This window comes from Schistocerca nitens, chromosome 12 (genome assembly GCF_023898315.1).
Source record: "Schistocerca nitens isolate TAMUIC-IGC-003100 chromosome 12, iqSchNite1.1, whole genome shotgun sequence".
In the NCBI taxonomy this organism is placed as follows: Eukaryota; Metazoa; Arthropoda; class Insecta; order Orthoptera; family Acrididae; genus Schistocerca; species Schistocerca nitens.
This window is the reverse complement of record NC_064625.1, coordinates 10,793,290-10,812,821: the sequence shown is the minus strand read 5'-3', so window position 1 is coordinate 10,812,821 and position 19,532 is coordinate 10,793,290.

The following is a 19,532-nucleotide window of genomic DNA, read 5'->3' as shown; positions in this document are numbered from 1 at the left end:
TCTGCTAAAAATTCTGCATTTCCAGGAGAGTATCTCTCTGGAGTGCCCACTGCCTTCCCCACTCATAGTAAAATGTTGAGAATACGGGAAAAACTAAACGTCTGCGTAGCCGCGCGGTTTGAGGCGCCATGTCACGGACTGCGCGGCCCCTCCCGCCGGAGATTCGAGTCCTCCCTTGGGCATGGATGTGAGTTGTCCTTAGCATAAGTTAGTTTAAGTTAATTTAATTAGTGTGTAAGTCTAGGGATCGATGACCTCAGCAGTTTGGTCTCTTTGGAATTCACACACATTTGAGCATTTGAAACGTCTGCGTTACTTTATTTCAGTTACTACACTAGAATGATGTACGGAGTTTTAATACTACTAACCCACGACTAATACCAACAAGACAAAAACTTCACACAATTTCCTGTCGAAAAACAAATATCCAGTCGTCCACTGGAGCATCAACTAAACGCAGTGAGCGAAACTTTTTAGCGAAAATATCTCACTAGAAACAGCAAGAAACACCGGCTAAAAACTACCGTAATAAATGTAATACTCGTAAAAAGCTACAGCGTAAAAAGTACTTTTTATAAAAACACAGTGATCTAAAGTTTCCGAAAATTAATTCAACTGTTATTTCACCAAAAAACAGCTCGAGACATTGTTAAAAATTACTATATTTCGTAATCGAAAACAGTGCGAAAAACCTTTTATCACTACTTAACTTCAGATCCGCTGCAGCTGCAACTGCAGGCTACGAAACGTAAACACACTGCTGAGGCTCCGATGAACGACGTAAGCACACTCGGGAATAAGACCGCTGGAATCAATGAAACAACAGGAAACACGAAGACGAATGAAAATCCACTAATCAATTACTTTTACAACAAATATTGTCACCAACAATCGTTGAAATGAGTGTCTGAAACCTAAAACGTTAGAAAATGATGGCGAGTAATTTGAAAAGCAGTCCAGCACAAATTTCAACTACACGCCTCTACCCATTCCTGACAACAAGGGATGTTAAGTGTTGGACGGACATACTGACAGACGGACAACAAAAGGTACAGAAGGTATTTTTCGTGTCATATTATTAAAAATCAAGACATTTGGCATTTTCTTGTACATGTTTGCTATTAAACCTTGTTTCTTGCCAAATATGATGATCCGATGTCAACTGAAAGTACCCTAGAATCTACGATGACTGAGTTTTCGACTATCAAAATATGTGACATGCATCGCCGCATCTTCTCATTGCATTAACTAAGAAGCTTATATTTTCTACAACACAAAATGACCGAAGACCGTAGTACCTGCCACAAGTCTCAGCTTGATATTTCAAACCCTTCATGTTAAGTGATGGACTGACAGACCGACAGACGGATCAAGTAATATAAAAGATATTTTTTGTGCTGTTATTACAAATAAATACTTTTGGCATTTTCTTGTGTACTATTGCTGTTAAATCTTGCTTCCTGCCAAATCTGACCATCCTAGGTCAATTGAAAGTACCCTACAATGTGCGACGACTGAGTTTTCGACTATTGCATCACCGTATCTTCTGGTTGCACTGACATAGAATATTGTATTTTGTACACCGCCAAAGCAACATCGACCTTAGCACGTTACATAAGTTTCAACTTGGTGCGATAAACTGTCCCAGAGAAAAAGAGGTTCAAAGGCGGAAATACAAAACGACTAATCAATAAAAAAAAATGAGAGAAAAAGTGTATTTTCCTGGTATGTAATTACAAATAAGCAATTTTCGATAATTTTCTTACTTGCACTGTGCAAACTCGTTTCTTCCTAGGTCTCATGATTCTAGGTCAACGGAAGCACGATACAGGTGTTGACGGTGCGTGTTTCCGAATGTCAAAACATGTGACATGAATGGCCGTAACATTTAATTGCCTTGACTTAGAAGCATAGCCGCGCTGTCTTGGGCGCCTTGCCACGGTTCGCGCGGCTCGGCTCGTCCTCCTCCCCCCCCCCCCCTCCCGTGGGGGGTTCGAGTCCTCCCTCGGACCCTCTGACATGGATGTGTGTGTATGATGTCCTTACAGTAAGTTACTTTATGTTAGATTAAAGTCGTGTGTAAGCCTAGGAACTGATGACCCCAGCAGTTTGGTCCCGTACGAACGTAGCACAAGCTTAGAATGACAAACCTTTTATATCACCTCGGGACAATCTACCTTAGTACATGAGATAAATTTCAACATGGTACGCCAAACTATCACAGAGAAAAGAAAAAAAATGGTTAAAATGGCTCTGAGCACTATGGGACTCAACATCTTAGGTCATAAGTCCCCTAGAACTTAGAACTACTTAAACCTAACTAACCTAAGGACATCACACACACCCATGCCCGAGGCAGGATTCGAACCTGCGACCGTAGCAGTCCCGCGGTTCCGGACTGCAGCGCCAGAACCGCACGGCCACCGTGGCCGGCACAGAGAAAAGAGATCTAAAACTTGGAAATACAGAATAAGCAAAGAAAAACTTGAGCAAAAAAAGTGTTTTTCGGGTTATGTAATTACAAGTTACCAATTTTCTGTTATTTTCCTTTACTTGTATTGTGGTACCTTGGTTGTTTCCAGGTCTCAAAGGATTTTAGGTCGAAGGAAAGTACGCTACAGCTGATGACAGTGAATATTTTCGAGTATCTAAACATTTGACATAAATGGCCGTAAGTTTTGATAGCCTTGACAAAGAAGCATAAAACCCTTACTCCGCAAAGGAGCCATCGACCTTAGTATGTGAGATAAATTTCAGCCTGACAAACCAAACTCTCCGACTGAAGAAGGGTCTCAAAGGCAGAAAAATAGAACTATTAACAGATGAAAAAGATGAGAGAAAAATTATTTTTTCGTGTTATATATTTAGAAAGAAACAATTTTCGATTATTTTGGTTTACTTGTATTGTGAAACCTTGTTTCTTTCCAGGTCTCATGATTCTATGCCAACTGAAAATACGCAAATACCCGTAACTTTTGATTGCCTGGAATTAGAAGCATAAAATTTTTACGCCACAAAGGGACCATTGATCTTGGTATATGAAATAAATTTCAACTTCATATACCAAAATGTCCCATAGAAAAAGGGTCTAAAAGACGGAAATACACAACGACGACCGGATAAAAAAAAGTTAAGGGAAAAAGTATGTTTTCGTATTATTTATTTACAAATTAACAATTTCCTGATTTTTTTTCCTTCACTTTCCGGGTCTAACGATTCTATGACAACGGAACATACGCTACAGATGGTGACAGTGCGTGTACTCGACTATCAAAACATAAGACATAATAGGCCGTAATTTTTTACTGCATTCACTTAGTTAGTTGTAGTTAAAATCTTCGCCCCTGCCGTCGGAAATTCCACCTGCCTACACAAGTAGTTTTGCCACAATTCTGGTCGTTTTCTTCACAAGGAAGGAATACTGTGTTTAAGGTACCGTTGATATCGAAGTCATTAGAGACGAATTGTGTGAAGGATAGGGATAGAAATCGACGGTGCCCTTGCACAAAAAAAAAAAAATAAAAATAAAATAAAAATAAAAAATAAAAATAAAAACCATCGCGGCAGTTGCCTGGCTGGAGCGATTTAGGGAGATCACGGAAAACCTGAATCTGGATGGCCGGACGCGGGTTTGAACCGTCGTCCTCTCGAATGCGAGTCCAGTTGTAAGTAGGCTGTTTAGGTTTTTTTTATTGGTAACGCCACGTCTGTATAGAAAATCACTGGCTGTGCGGTGTGCAGTCTGTGGCTGCTTTGCATTGTTGTAATACTCGCCATTGTAGTGTTAGGCAGCTGGCTGTGAACAGCGCATAGCGTTGGGCAGTTGGAGGTGAGCCGCCAGCAGTGGTGGATGTGGGGAGAGAGATGGCGGAGTTTTGTAATTTGTCATGAACTGCTATATATATATATGATGATATCAAGGTAAATACATTCTTTGTTCTCTATTAATATCTTTCATTTGCTAACTATCCCTATCAGTAGTTAGTGCCTTCCATAGTTTGAATCTTTTATTTAGCTGGCAGTAGTGGCGCTCGCTGTATTGCAGTAGCTTGAGCAGCGAAGATTTTTGTGAGGTAAGTGATTTGTGAAAGGTATAGTTTAATCTTAGTCAGGGCCATTCTTTTGTAGGGAATTTTGAAAGTCAGATTGCGTTGCGCTAACAAAATATTGTGTGTCAGTATAAGCACAGTCCTGTAAAATTATTAAAGGGGGATGTTTCATATGTCGACCCTTAGCCTAGGATACCTCACTGGAATCTTCTGATTTTTTCTTGTAGTTTGTGTAATTAGTGTAGATTTTGTTTATTGCTAGCGCGTAATTGTAGAGAGAATCTCCTTTGTAGTTGCAGTCTTTCATTGTTGTACAGTAAAACAGGTGTGGCACGCATGTAGATTTGCACCAAGTATTTCGCAGCTGCAATTAACTAGATATTATTTTCAGTGTTATGTTAATGTGTTTTCTTATTTTTGCTCTTCAAATTGTGCTTTTCTGTGTTGTCGTGTGAAATACTGTGACAATAATGGCGTGTGAAAAACGTAATACTAGGCTCCAAACTAAATTGAGAAATGACAGTGAAGACGAAAGCAGTGTGTTAGCGCCGCAGAGTAATGAATTAACTAATGTTCAAAGTAGTAATTTGGTAATTGCGCATAGGGAAATGGAGCGGGCGGCAAACAATGGTGTAGACAGTGGAACAATTAGAGAACAGGGAAGCATTATCGATCGATCGGTCGGCAACAGCTCGCCTCAGGAATCTGAAATGACAGGAGACAATCTCGCAAATATTGTAGACTCAGGTTTTGGGTCCTCACCGTTTTCTCAAATGAGTCAAGACACATTTTCTGCTTGTCAAAATGTGAATGTTGCCGGTGCAACTCCACTGCCGAATAGCACTGAGGCACATGTTTCAGACACCAGTGCACTGTTATTACAATTAATGCAACAAATGGGACAAAAGCTTCAAAAGTTAGACATAATGGAACAAAATCTTCAAAAGTTAGACACAGTGGAACAAAATCTTAAAAAGTTAGACACAACACTTGAACAAAATCAGAAACAAATAGGACAAAATCTTCAAAAGTTAGACGCAATGGAACAAAATCTTCAAAAGTTAGACTCATTGGAGCAAACTCTTGAACAAACACGCGAGGATTTAACTACTGAGTTACATCACATTGAATCGAAATGTCAAAAAGTCTGTAGTGACGTAAAAACACAAATTTGTGAGCATTTCCAACCTATTTTTTCGCGTCATGAAAATGCACTACAGAATCACGAAGCAGCCATAAAAGAACTGCAAACTACTGTTCATGAAAATCATGAGACCTTGCAAGCTAAATTTGACTCAGTTGCATCTACCGATTCGGTTACGCAACTTGCAAAAACTCAGGAAAACTTGAAGGACACAGTAGATTCGATTTCAACACAAATGGACACTCTGAAACTTGGTTCAGAAAAACACACTGAGGAAATGTGTTCACTATCGGAGAAAGTAGCCGAACTTTCGGATCAGGTCACTAACTTATCTACAAAGGTAGATGATGATCTGAATGACACAAGACCTGTAGCCTTCACTGACACAGAAGAGTATGAACAAATTAGAAAATTCAAACAAAATCAAAATCAAATCAATACACAGTACAAAAGAGAAATCCGGGAAGTACAAGATCAGTTGACGCAGGTAATACAAGAATTACATATTTCAGAGGACACTCGCGCTCCAGTACAGGAAGAGGGACATAGAAATACGGAACAGCCACAAAATAAAAACACAGCGCATTTCGGAAATTATGAAAGAAATTGGCAAGGTGCACCGAATTTTGAAGTGGAACCGCCGAAACGACGTAACAATGACCGATATGCGACTCGCCGACATGATGACTTTGACTATAAGCTGTTCATTACTACACGTAAATTCAAAACGTTTAAAAATTCTGCCAACGACATTCATCCACAAGCGTGGCTCCATCAATTATCTCATTGTTTTCCCCCCAACTGGTCATTGGAGCACAGGTTAGAATTTATGTGTGGCTACTTGGAGAATGAACCAGCTGTAAGAATGCGATCGGTCATTCACGATTGTCACAGTGAAGGAGAATTTTACCATGCCTTCCTCTCAGCATATTGGTCTCAAGCCACACAAGACCGAGTAAAACATAGCATCATAATGATGAAACACTTTGAACAATCTGAATTTTCCAGTCTTGTGAAATATTTTGAAGACATGTTGCATAAGAATCAGTATCTTTCAAACCCATACAGCCCCTCAGAACTCATCCGCATTTGCTTACTCAAATTGCCTGAACATTTACGACATATTATTTTAGCAGGACGTTGCAAAGACGACATTGAAGCTTTTCAGGGACTCCTACAAGAATTAGAAATTGACACTGACAATCGCGGAACGCGAAAACAGAAACACAACAATTACAGGCCACATCCGTCGCAATTCCGCGATGAAAGAAGTAATAACTGGACACGACAAGGCTATTCTCACAACACAAATCGTGACCAAAACAGACACCACCCGTATGCCAACCGTTGGCAGAACAGTAGTTGCAGAGAAAGATCGCATTTCCGTAGTAACGAATATGACAGAGATTACCATAGAAACAGACAATATGGGAACCAAAACAATTATTATCAAGGGAGACAGAATAACTTCAGACGCAACAGTTCGGCGCATAGTTACGATTCAGGGAGAAATTCTCTACCACGTGACGGACAAGGAAGAAACTACGGAACCTACCGACATGACGACAGACGATATATTCGTAACGACAGACCTGAATTTCATCAGAACTGGCGGGATTCTAACAGAGCTGGGCCCTCTCGGCAAGGCGAATTTGTAGAAGTTAGGTCTCCTAATCCCAATAACGACGCACGCCAACAAAGAGACAGACAATGACTCACACCGCAGGCAGCCGCTTGCGCCGGCTGGCTCCGAGAACAATAACATAGACGCTAACCTTGAGAAAAATTCCAGTATTCTTTACCGACGTATACCACTTGATAATTGCGTTAAAGTTGAAACTCTGCGTACTAGGAAGAGCAAAGGTTTACACCACATTTCACACATAAAACTGTTTATTGAGAGATAATGTGCTTTTTTAACTTGAGATTTTAATGCAACATTTTGGTTTACTTGAAAATACATTCTGGATTTAAAGTACTTTCTGTGAGATACCAGACGACACAGTGGTTAGTTTATGTGACAGCTACACAATTATATCACGACGCTACTAAAATGAGTGACAATTTACAATGTTGCTTTTGCGGTGTATCTGTTTTATATCTGCACAGTTTTTCTGAAATCTTCTGGAAAGTAAAACAGGTTTTAGTAGCAACTTTTGTAGTATAGCTACAATGCGACAGGGTTTTCCGTAGCACAACAATACGTTACAGTACAGTACTTTCTTCATCACGCCAATAAGCATAATAACTACGATATCTATACACAAAGCATTTCACTTTTGTTTATCATGAGGTAAGTACATTGACTTCTGCAGAACTTAGCTTTTGGAGGACGATAACTACGACACTTCCACAGAGATTATGTTGCCACAAGACGCACAGTTTAGCGCTACAGTACATGCATTTGAGTGATTAATCTTATACTTAAGACACTTATTTTTAAAGATTTTTTAATTACAAAGAAAGTTTTCCGTGATACATTTCATTCCATTGCTGTAATCTGTAACACCTGAGGGTATAATTACATTAATCCTCAGGGGGGTACACGCCTACTTTGTGTACCATGTGTTTGGCATGCACAAGGAGCCCTAGCTAATATGGTATTTGCTTATACAACTTTACACATCGGTACCATATTTCTCTAACACACAAATTACACAGCTATCTCATCATTTAACTGAGAGATAAACATTTTTTTTACTGCATTAGTGACAGATGTTTACGTAATTACACAGTTGAATAACTTCACACTTATGAAATTGCATTTTGTCTGTACTTTGTGAACTGTTCATATTTTTTCGGAACCATTGTGATACTATGAGAGCTTTGAATGATATATTTGGTAAGGGAGCATGATTTTAAAGTACATTTGAGGTAGATGACACTTTTGACATGAGCAGAGAATTTTTTTAGGTTTTGAAATTATTGGAGGAAGCTACGACGTTTTTGAGATTTGACTGAGGTGTTATGATGTTATTTTTACGACGACGATGTGTATTATGTTGTTGCGGTATGTTTATGATCAATAAGCTGATGCTATATAAGGAATGTGATTACGTGTTTATATGTATATGAATAATGAATAGAAGTTAGGGACTATGGTTTGTGAAAAAGGTTGTTGGAAACTAAGAATCGTACTTTAAGAGTTATGAAATGTGTGTATATGCGTGAATGTATCACAATGATGGCGAAAATTTTTTGGACGCTGTTATATTTATAGGATTTTGTTTCTACAGATTTGTAACCCAGATTCTTGACCTGTGAAATATTTTTATATGAGACTGTCACTGTAGCGGAAACTGGTGTCGTAAATATTTCCGTACGAAAGTTAAGTGACCACCTGCACGTAATGCGTTGTGAGCGGCCAGGTGTGCCAGCCGCCTTGAGAAAAAGCCATTAGTGTGTGGCGCAGGTGGTAGAAAAAAAAAAAAGGGGGGAGGCCATTATCCTCGCTATTGACATTCATTTGTAGAAAGCATCGTAAATACGACACGCTAATAATAGCTTGGAAACATTCTTACATCTGCACACCTGATTAGGACAAGTGTCTATCTATGAGAATTGAGAGAAATGCCATATGGCTTGCTTTATGTATTTATTTACTCATTTTGTTTAATATCTAGTTTCTAGCTGCACTGCAGCACTGGTTAAAATAAAATTTTATAGATGTACTAATATAAATATTTTCTGTCTCCAGATCCAGTAAATAATAGTTTTGTGATATATTTCCAAAAAATGAGGGAGCATAAAAAGACATTTCCCTTCACAGGAATTGCATAAACAATTTCTTTACGATTTGGTAACTTATCTGCTAGTGTAAGTTCTCGTGATGCATCACTCTAGTGTTAAGATGTGACATAGGTATTAGACATGGCCATTTTAGTGTAATATTTTTTCTGCTCGAGCTATGTCATGTTTAGGTATAAGTTGCTGCTGTTTGCCAGGCATAGTGTTATTGAATTTGACTTTGTATTATTCTGTTAAGCCAGTTTTACTAATGATTTATTTTTATTATTTGCTGCACATTGCCTTAGATTAGTTGTAATATTACAATTGCTTTGCTAATTTCTTAATGCTGCTTGCTTCGCAAATCTGCGTTTTTTTTCATTGCTGTTTTATTAATTGTTTTATGTGATGCTGCATTGCCTCGTCCCTTGGTATATATATATCTGAGCTCAGTAGATTTAAGTTAGCTTAAGAGGGGGTAGACTATATAAGAAACTAACTATGATGAATTTATAAGAAATGCATTGAGAAGCTATCAGAAAATGGTTTGGCAAAAAAAAAAGGGATACTGTACAGTGGAGAAAAACTATTTTTTGACAGAGGATGTGAACAGAATACAGAAAACAGGCTTAGATAGGACTTTTGTGAATAATGATGAACGAAGGGAGATCTCCATGCAAAATACTGCAGTAAAACAAACCCTGTCCTTTCCTTTTGTGTTATCCCACTATGTGTTTGTGTACCCTTGTGTATTTGTTTTCTTCCTGTCTCTGTGTAGTTTCATAGAATTTTTTCTTCTTCTAATACTAAGCTACATTCACTATGATGAGGAATACTGTTATCCTCAAATATAATTGGCATTAATAATATGTTATTTACCTTGTAAATATGCTTAGACATTATTTATTTTGTTTTATTTTAATGCTCATGTGTGAAGTTGATGTTTCGAAAGTTATTCTGATCTTTTATGTATGTACTCATGTCATAATTCCTGTAACACTGACGTATATGTCTATTTCTATTCTTTTGTAAAGCCCCTATTACCACAAATGTTATCTGTATTGTTATGTTCTTTACTCATGTGTTTTGTACCTTTGTTATTGTGTTCTTATGTTATAAAATTGTAATTGACACCAGTTCATCAAATTAAGCAACTTGTAAGTTACATTTCACTGCACACGTTTTTGTTGGTCATAGTATATGGACAATATGTGAGAAGTAGGGACTGATAGTGTTTGCACGTGTGTTAATAATTCAGCAAGCGACTGGATAACAGCATTGCTGGTTCTAAGGACAATTCCAAAAACTTTGTGAGAGCACAAGTGGTGGTTATGTACTTACTATATTATCCGCAAGACTCTTCAATGGTGATTGTGCACCTGCACAGTCACAACAGATGGCTGCTGGCCATCTCTACAAGGACTGCAGTGGGTCTGCACCTCTGGTGGCCCACCAGTACCGTAATCTCTACAAGGACTACAGTGGGTCTGCGTCTTTGCTGACTCACCAGTACCATTATTTCTACAAGGACTGCAGTGGGTCTGCGCCTCTGGTGACCCACCAATACCGTAATCTCTACCAGGACTACAGTGGGTCTGCTCTGTGATGACCTACCCACCAATACTCTTCAAAATTTCGACTGACTCCGCTGTGGGTTTACTCTGTTGCGGCCCATTACCTGTCTGCATGTAGAGTCAGCACTGTCTTTTCGTTGGAAGGACAACAATACTTCTTCAATACTGCATGGAAATCCACTACTTCCGTGTGCATTTTCTTTTACTGCTCAGACTTTGAGAAAAAGACTGATATTTTACTGTGATGAACGATTAGGACTGTCTTTATGGACTGTGAGAAAATTTTAGCTTTTGACCAACATTGTATCAATAAGTGTGTGCATTTGATTTCTTTGTTATTGTAATTATGAAAAATTTTTTCAAATCTGTATTGGGCACTGCCCAAACCAATTTGTAAAATTTTTTGTGGGGAGCATGGGGGCTATGTAAGTAGGCTGTTTAGGTTTTTTTTATTGGTAACGCCACCTCTGTATAGAAAATCACTGGCTGTGCGGTGTGCAGTCTGTGGCTGCTTTGCATTGTTGTAATACTCGCCATTGTAGTGTTAGGCAGCTGGCTGTGAACAGCGCATAGCGTTGGGCAGTTGGAGGTGAGCCGCCAGCAGTGGTGGATGTGGGGAGAGAGATGGCGGAGTTTTGTAATTTGTCATGAACTGCTATATATATATGATGATATCAAGGTAAATACATTCTTTGTTCTCTATTAATATCTTTCATTTGCTAACTATCCCTATCAGTAGTTAGTGCCTTCCATAGTTTGAATCTTTTATTTAGCTGGCAGTAGTGGCGCTCGCTGTATTGCAGTAGCTTGAGCAGCGAAGATTTTTGTGAGGTAAGTGATTTGTGAAAGGTATAGTTTAATGTTAGTCAGGGCCATTCTTTTGTAGGGAATTTTGAAAGTCAGATTGCGTTGCGCTAACAAAATATTGTGTGTCAGTATAAGCACAGTCCTGTAAAATTATTAAAAGGGGATGTTTCACAGTGTGCTCCAACCATTGCGCACTGCCTTTCCTACGACAGTTCTCAAACGCTTGTTCCACTTTATATCGCTGTCTCTAGCAGGACGCTGTATTCTACTCATCCGCATTCACATACATTTTTCTACATTTAGAGCCAGCTGCCATTCGTCACACCAACTGTAAATTATGTCTAACTCGTTCTGCATCCTCCTACAGTCACTCAACGACGACACCTTCCCATGCACCACAGCATCGTCAGCAAACAAGCGCACATTCCTGGCCACACTATCCGTCAGATCATTAATGTATATACAGAGCAACAACGCTCCTACCACACTTCCCTGAGGCACTTCTGACAATACTGAAATCTCTTCGAACAAACGACAGTATGTTTGTACGATTCTCCTGCGTGAACGATTTCTTGAACGTGAAATTTAAAACCTGGGCTTTCATTTTGCTATCTTCACCTACCTCTCCAGACTGGTCAGCTAGTGACTGGATGGAAACCTTAGACCCGTTTAGCGATTTCACATAGGACCAGAATGTTTTCGGTTCTGTGTCAGATTTTTTGCTGAGGTATGACGGTGGTAGCTGTTGTGTGCTTCGCGGATGGATTTTTTCACAGACGCACGAAGCTCTACTAACCTTTGCTTGTCGTCATTTGAGCGTTCTCTTTTGAGGTGTCAATGCAGCAGCCTCCGCTTCCTGAACAGTTCCAGAATGTCGTTATTATACCACGTTGGGTCTTTTTCGTCCTTAATTCACTTACTAGGCAGATAATTCTCCAGACAACTAGTTACAATCTCCTGAAACTTTTCCCATAATTCCACGTCCAACTTAACGATATTAAGTGATGTCACTTCACTAAGTGAAATGCTAACAAGTGCTTATCTGCTGTATCTGGCAGAAATACTTCCCCAGCCTTCTTGACTGTTTTATTAATGTTCGTAATCATAGTTGCTGTAATGACATCTTAATTTCAAATGGTTCAAATGGCTCTGAGCGCAATGGGACTTAACATCTGAGGTCATCAGTCCCCTAGAACTTAGAACTACTTAAACCTAACTAACCTAAGGACATCACACACCTCCATGCCCGAGGCAGGATTCGAACCTGCGAACGTAGCAGTCACGCGGTTCCGGACTGAAGCGCCTAGAACCGCTCGTCCACCGCGGCCGGCGACATCATAATTGCTAATACCCGTTTCTATACTGACGTTGTTGATAAGCTCTGGTCTATTTGTAGCTACAATGTCTAAGATATTTCCATTGTATGTAGGCTGCCGAACTACTTCAAAAGCACTTCGCATGACTGTCTGCCTCTACCGGCCGCAGTGAATCCGTAGACATGTCAGTCCATACTCGGTATGTTAAAGTTGCCTCCAACTAGCAGTGCATGATATGGGTATTTATGTGCTACTGACCATAGACGATCTTTAAATGACTCTGGAACTGTCACAGCGGAATCGAGTGGCCGGTAAATACACCCAACAACTAACTTGGTTTCACCTAGACTTGTTACACGTGACCAACTTCATTGTCACACTCGACTTCGACCTCAATAGAGACAATCTCTTTGTGAATTCCAATGAAGACTCCCTATCCTATCGACTCTAATACGTCTTTCCGATATACGTTCCACGACTCTCCAATGAGTGTTGGTCATCAACTATGCACTCTGTTTGGAGAATAATTGTCACAAAATCTATTCATATGAGAGAATGTGTCGAGCTCGTACTTAATCAGCAAAGTTTTGTGGAATAAAGTTGAATTTAATATCAGTTTCTTTGTAACGGAGGCATGAGCACATGTTCGTTCCAATTCTGTGAGCGCAGATTAACAACCAGAAATTCAAAGTTTTGCGGATGGTTAACATCTGAAATGCTTCCTAAAGAGAACAGAAGTCGCGCCACTGTATTTTCACTCAGTCATTTTATAAATTTAGGGCAATTTCTTTGCAACTTGTGCTAGATCTGCAGTGGGTGTGCGAGATCCGTTCTGAATCCACTTGAGATACCGGAGTGTTTTCGAAAAGTGATTTTATGAAACTAGATACCGCCTTTTCGTGAGAATTGTAGTTCGAATTAAACCTATTTTTTAAGATGTAAGTCTAAATGTAAGTCTTGTTTGGCGATGAGTGTGGCGGTAGTTCACGTGGTACATAAATCGAGACTGATTCAGATGATGTTTATGTAATCTCCTGCAGTACGGCATAACGATTCAGAAGGCCATCAGCCATGTCTTACGTGATAATTTGGTAATTTTCGTTGAGTTGCTTTTGTGAATGCTAACGCACTCCATGTGCTCCCGCCATTGTGTGTTCTGTACGCTCAAGCCGCTATTTTGAATCAGTTGGTGTCTAATAGCCCGCAAAAAGTTAAATTGATTAATTTATCTCAAATTTTAAACTGCGAAGTAGACTTTATTTATAGAGTCAATACACGCCAACTCGAGTTCCTAAACGATATCAGGCACGGTGGCTATACTGATAGTGTACAACGTGCAGCTATACAAAGGACCTCAAGAATCTCAGTTTTGCTTCGCTTTTCGGCAGTCCAAGTTGGCGCAGTTAGTCGGAATTCCTACCAATCGCACCTCCTGCCTTTTTGCTGCAGGTTTTACGTGCTAGTGTGTGAACGTGATGTTGCGTGCGGCTCCGTGGAACAACATTGAATAATCCGTGTCCCTCCCCTGTAATGTGACTGAAGTTCCCTTTGTACGCAGAAGACCAAACAACATAAAATTTATAACTGTTGCCATTAATCGGGACGTGTTTATTGCACCTAGAATTAAAGTTATACTTACATCCTCGAGTTGAAGGTAGTATTTTAGACGAATAAATGCAGATATTTATAGTGGTCCATATTTCGAGATCAATATAACGAAATCACCATTCCCTTTCCTTATTAATTGCAAAGACTATTGCAAAGAATGGCTTGAAATATTACAGAAAAGAATTACAGAAAGAATTATTAAAGCTTTGATGGAACAATGTGAAGTAATATTTACACTATTATCATGATAGAGCGAACGGTTACCGTCCGCTCTGCTGAATGTGTTTGTTCGACGTGCAGCTACCGTTATCCGTTGTGTTGTTAAATTGATTAGATTTCGGGTTCAAGGCAGAACCAGTAAATATAATTAAAACGGGGCTGTCATTGTTAACAAAATGAGAATGCCTTGTGGCTAGGGCCTCCCGTCGGGTAGACCGTTGATCTGGTGCAAGACTTTCGATTGGACGCCACTTCGGCGACTTGCGTGTCGATGGGTACGAAATGACGATGATAAGAACAACACAACACTCAGTTCCTGAGCGGAGAAAATCTCCGACCCAGCCGGGAATCGATCCCGGGCCGTTAGGCATGACATTCCGTCGCGCTGACCACTCAGCTAGCAGGGGCGGACGTTATTGTTTTTAAAATCTCTGTAGGAAGAACCCCAGCATATTTCAAGAGGTAAAGATGGGCACAAGTATTATATTCTCTTTACTTTTGCCGTAGACATAGCACAGGTAACAGTCTCGAATACAGAGCAAAAATAGCGCACAATATGAGAGAATTTGCAACCATAGTTTTATCACGATTCCACCAACGGTAACCGTGCACCATTACAAAGGTGCAGCAAACTGGGAGGTCAATAACTGTCTTTGGGACACTGACTAATTGGTTATTAGGCACCTGCACAAAACGGAGAAGCGCCTGCGACTTGTAAAGATGTTGAGAACAGTGGAAAGAACGCATACACTCGTGACTGGAGTCAAATGACTCCTGCGTTAAAGGCGTCCACAAACGGTGGAACAGATCACATACGTACATAAAACGTTTCTATCAGTATTTATAGTACTCTGATCTAGATTTTACTGGGTGTTGTGTGATGTCCTTAGGTTAGTTAGGTTTAAGTAGTTCTAAGTTCTAGGGGACTGATGACCATAGATGTTAAGTCCCATAGAGCCATTTGAACCATTTTTTTTTATCTAGATTTTGATGAACCTCAGTGCCATCTCGGTTCATTTGTGCTGGCGTAGTAAGACTTGTCACTCCTTACGCACTGCATCCATCAACGGATGCCCAACCCCCCTCCCTACCAAACACACACTCTCCTCCATTACGAAAATAACAATTATTTGATGCCTCAGGATGTATCCTATCAACGGATCCCTTCTTCCACTCTAAAGACATAAAAGGGATTTCTCTGTAATTCGAATTATCACCTCCCTCATTTATCCGATCTACGCATCTAATCTTCCCAATACTTTTGTACACCACATTCCAAAAACTTCAGTTTCTTCTTGTCTTTACCGTTTATTCTCCACGTATTCGTCACATACAGGGCGAAACTCCCAAGTATTTTCAGAGAAGATTTCCTTATATTTACATTTATTGATAACAAATTTCACCTTTTCTCAACTTTTTTCTGCTATCTCCAGTTTATGTTTTATATTCTCTTTACTTCTGCCATACACATAGCATTTTCTGCTCAAGTAGCAAACCTCGTCTTCTATCACCACCCCAATCTCCTCATAATCATCTAATCTGTTTCACTTCATACCATTATCGCTATTTTACTACCGTTGATATTCATTTTATAACCTCTTTTCAAGACACCATTCATTTCGTTCAACTGTTCTTCCAACGCCTTTGCCATCTCCGAGAAACTACAATGTCATCGGCAAAATTCAAAGTTTTTCCTTATTTTCCTTGAATTCCCTTTCCAAATCTCTCCTCCGTTTTATTTACTGCTCTTTCAATATTCAGATTATATAACATGGATAAGCTGCAAGAACTGTGTGCTCTTCGGTAATGTACACGCCAGAATAAAAGCACTACATATACATCTACACCCATACTCGACAAACCACTTTGAAATGCATCATACTTCCCACTGTACCTGTTATTGACCCTTCTTCACGTCCCATTCATGTACGGTAAGTGGAGAGAATGTTGAAATGGGTCCACACGTGCTGTAATTACTGTTATACTCACGATCCCTAAGGGAGCAATACGTATGGGGTTGTAGTATGTTCCTGCATTCATCGTTTAAAGCTTTTACACTTTGTAACGATGCTTTCTCGAGGTAATTTGCGTCCGTCTTCAACCGTCTGGCCGTTCAGTCTCTTTAGCATCTCTATCTGATCCATGGGTCAAACAAACCTGTGATCATTCGTGCTGCCCTCCTCTGTATACATTCAATGTCCCCTGTTAGTCGTATTTGGTATGCGTCTTACATACTTTAGCAGTATTCTGGGATGGATCAGATCTGTAATACCAACAGTAACTAAGTGTTCAACATTTGCAGTCAGAAACAAGAATTTCATCATCCTCGCCACGCACACAACCTTTTCTTCAGACTCCGTTTATGCATTATTGCACCAGAAGAAAAATGTTCCTATCGGGGCACAAAAAATGCGAATATACTCCTGTTTAAAAGACTTTGACTCAAAAGTGGGGAGCCAGCCGCTTCATTCCACCTTCCTCAGTACCTTTAAAAGGTTTCCCAAAAATTTTGGCACGCGAACATATTCGCGATTTTTTTAACATGCAACTTACCTGAAACTGCCCTGTAACTCACATCTAATTGCCCATCACACCCATCCACTCCCAGTCGCCCTTCCTCACTCACTCATTCAGCACAACTCGTTGTCATTACCTCTCTGTGTCTCTCTGACACTGTCTACTGCATCGCAGCCACAGTCCCCCTCGTTCTGTTCCACTCTTCTCACTGTGTCTCCCTCTTGCTCTCTCTTACTTCTGATATCTCATTCCTTCCTCCCCACTGCTGTCTCTCACTCACTTCCACTTTCTCCTCCTTACTCCTGTCCCCCTCCCCCCTGCCACTGTTTCTTTCACTCTTATCCTAGAACTGTTCTGTCACTATCAATCATGCTCCACTGTCACTGTGTCCCTTTCTTTCTCTCACACTGCCATTTCTCCTTCGCTCTTTCTATAATACAACTACTGTCTACTGTCTTCAAGCAGTTACTACTTTTACGTCTCTTTCCAACTACCAATGTCCCCTTCTCCTCCAGCATAAAAAATCTCGAATATGTTCGCATGCCAAAATGTTTGTGAAAAATTTTTAAGGTGCTGATGAAGACAGAATGAGGCAGCTGGTACCGCACTTTTCAGAAGGATGTTCCACTTCTTTGTGGTCCATAGGAACATTTCTCCGCTGGTTCCCTTATTTTCCATACCACACCAGGGCACGTCACTCACATGAAAAGAACTTTACAGATCGGTAAAATTTTGACAGTTTACTTATGTGCAATTGAAACAGCCAAAACTAATATTAGGCCTCTCAGCGGATGTGCTTCGGTGATACAACATTAGGTTCCCAGAACCCTTCTGATTACAGCGGAGACTCTTTATATCATAATTCTACGTGTTAGGTCATTTTATAAACTTCATTTTCCCCTCGCACCGGATTTTACGTGCATATTTTACGTGTACAAGTGAACCTTCGTAGCTCGGAAACGGATAAAGATATCAAGAACGTTTTCAAGGCTGTTCCATATCGGGACCTCAGGACTATATCGTAAAAATTTCAGTCATTTGCTGCGCATAGCCGTGCTCGAATTCACAGCACCGTTCTGGTTCTTAGAAGTTATTCTTAAACTAATGGTACCTCCATAAACCCCTTAACGGCAACTGTAGACCACACAAATGCAAAAAGAACCAAACTATTTGCTCCATTTGGTTAACCAGGAGGAACTGTGTAATATTCATACTTTACCCTGTACTGTAGGATAGTGACACTAAGACGGTGCTTCTGTCTGGTATGCAAATGGTCCCTAGATCAAAGATTCTCCAAAACACTTCGCCCTACATTTTTATCACCAATACAGAGCCAAGTATGACCACGGAAAAATCCCGTTTTTATGCGCCGTATTTTAGACCATATAGTACGCATGTTACCGCATACATACCCATAAGAGAAACGAGATCAAAAGTGAGGAGGACAGAAGAGTGCAGTGGAATTAAATCGTACAATTCCAAGGAAATTAGATTACGAAATGGGACACTAAAAGTAGGAGACGAGTTTTTCTATGCGGGCAGCAGAGTAACTGACTATGCCAAATGGAAAGAGTATCCAAAATGTAGACTTACAACGCAACATCCTATCACCTACACCACCACTGATTCACAGCCGGAATAACTGAACTCGTACAAATAGCTAGCTGTTAACAATTGATCCTACCTTTCTATCCGAAACAGAACCCGAGGGGTGAGCCCCGGAATAATCCAGTTGTTACGTGCTGTTGTTATGTGCTGTACCGGTACTTTGGAACGTATTAGGTAGCGCATACTGTCGCATGCGTGCTGATAGAAAAAATTCTAACCGCTTTCCGCATACCAGAACACTGCAAAATATCCCTCACTGTCTTTGCACATGCTCCTACAATGCTGCCTAAGTATTTATGTTGAGAGATTTTTTTAGAATAAACCAGGAAACGAGTTTTTGAAATAAACGAGTGGAGAAGCAACAGAAATACCGAGGTGACAAACGCCGTGGGGCAGCGATGTGCACGTATACAGGCGAAGATTACGGCCGCACGACGGGCATTGACAGGCTTTGAACGCGGAATTGTAGTTAGAGCTGGAGTCATAGGACATTCAGTTTCAGAAGTCGTTGGGGAATTCAGTATCCTGAGGTGCACAGCGTCAAGAGTGTGTCAAGAAAAACATATTTCAAGCATTGTCTCGGACAACGCAGTCGCCGACGGCCTTCACTTAACGACCGGGAGCAGCGGTGTTAAGGGTAGAGTAGTCAGTGCTAACAGACAAGCAACACCGCGTGAAATAACCGCATAAATGTGCGAGGTCCGACGAACGTATCCGTTAGGACAGAGTGGCGAAATTTGGCGTCAATGGTCTGTGGCAGCAGACGAACGATGGGCGAGGGCCCCTGCCAGCAGCACGACATCGCCTGCAGCGCCTCTCCTGGGCTCCTGACCGTACCGGTTCAACCACAGACGACTGGAAAACCGTGGCCTGGTCAGACGAGTCCCGATTTCAGTTGGTAAGAGCTGATGCTAAAGTTTGAGAGTGGTGCAGACCCCATGAACCCACAGATCCAAGTTGTCAA